The sequence below is a fragment of the Chrysochloris asiatica genome, unplaced genomic scaffold (assembly GCF_000296735.1).
Source record: "Chrysochloris asiatica unplaced genomic scaffold, ChrAsi1.0 scaffold14934, whole genome shotgun sequence".
NCBI classification, from domain to species: domain Eukaryota; kingdom Metazoa; phylum Chordata; class Mammalia; order Afrosoricida; family Chrysochloridae; genus Chrysochloris; species Chrysochloris asiatica.
The window spans coordinates 1-1,437 of NW_006423452.1; the positions used below are offsets into that span (position 1 = coordinate 1).

At 44.7% G+C, this 1,437-nt stretch overlaps 1 pseudogene; it reads left to right on the forward strand.

Moving 5' to 3' along the window:
- The first annotated feature begins 667 nt into the window (after positions 1 to 667).
- On the forward strand, positions 668 to 1,216 carry LOC102818638 (annotated as a pseudogene).
- Positions 1,217 to 1,437: the final 221 nt, after the last annotated feature.

Here is a 1,437-nt window from a genome sequence, read left to right on the forward strand (position 1 = left end):
TGGGGCACAACACAAAATTAAGAGAAAAAGATGTAAACATCTATTAATAATCAGAACATAGAATGTACAAAATATGAATCTAGGAAAATTAGAAATCATCAGAAATGAAATGGAATGCATAAACATCGATATCCTAGGCAGTAGTGAGCTGAAATGGACTGGTATTAGCCATTGTGAATCTGACAATCATACAGAAACAAAGCAAAAAGTCATTAAGAAGAAAAGAAAGAAGGAAAAGATCAAAATGGATGTCAGAAGAGACATTGAAACATGCTCTTCAGCCTAGAGATGCTAAAGCAAATGGAAGAAATGAGAAGCTGCAAGAGCGGAACAGAAAATTTCAAAGGTCAGCTCGAGAAGTCAAATATTATAATGAATATGCAAAGATCTGGAGACAGAGAACTGAAAGGGAAGAACACGCTCAGCATTTCTCAAGCTGGGGAAACGGAAGAAAAAAATTAAGACTTGAATTTCTTTATTGAAGGATTCTCTGGGCAAATTATTGAATGATGCAGAAAGTATCAAAAGAATATGGGAGGCGGCAAAACTGTGCGGGTAAAAGCGAGGCTGTGGTTCTGTGTGGTGGTGACGGAGGCTGTGGGAACCAGGTCGGGAGCGACCCCGGCAGCGTGAGCCCGGCCTAACCAGTGGAGCCTTCTCTGGCTAGTGGGACAGAGTGAGCCCAGCAGCGTCAAGAATGAGAACAGGACGCGGGGGAAAATGTTTGTTGGTCGTCTGAGCTGGCATACCAGCAAAAAGGACCTAATAGACTCTTTTACCAAAGTTGGAGAGGTCATTGACTGTACATTAAAATGGATCCCAACACTGGAATGTCAAGAAGGTTTGGGTTTATCCTCTTCAAAGATGCTACCAGTGTGGAGAAGGTTCTAGACCTGAAGGAGCATAGGCTGAATGGTCATGCCATTGACTCCAAAAAGGCCATGGCCATGAAGAAGGACCCAGTGAAGAAAATCTTTGTTGGGGGTCTGAATCCTGAAGCCACTGAAGAGAAGATCAGGGAGTACTTTGGCGAGTTTGGGGAGATTGAGGCCATTGAGCTTCCCATGGATACAAAGTTGAACAAAATACAAGGCTTTGTTTTTAGCACTTATAAAGAAGAACCTGTGAAGGTTTTGGAGAAAAAGTTTCACACTGTCAGTGATAGGAAGTGTGAAATCAAGGTGGCCCAGCCCAAAGAGTCTACCAGCAGCAGTAGTGTGGCTCTGGGGGCTGTAGGATCCACAACCCAGGGAACTGAGGCAGTGGCGGCGGTGGTGAAGTGCAGGTCAGAGTCAGAGTTGGGACCAGGGCTACAGCTACCAGCAGGGCTATGGGGCGGGTTATGGAGGCTATGACTACTCACCCTATGGTTATCATGACTACGGCCTCACTACAACTACAGTCAGGATAGGACAAATTACTGGAAGAGCCAGACAC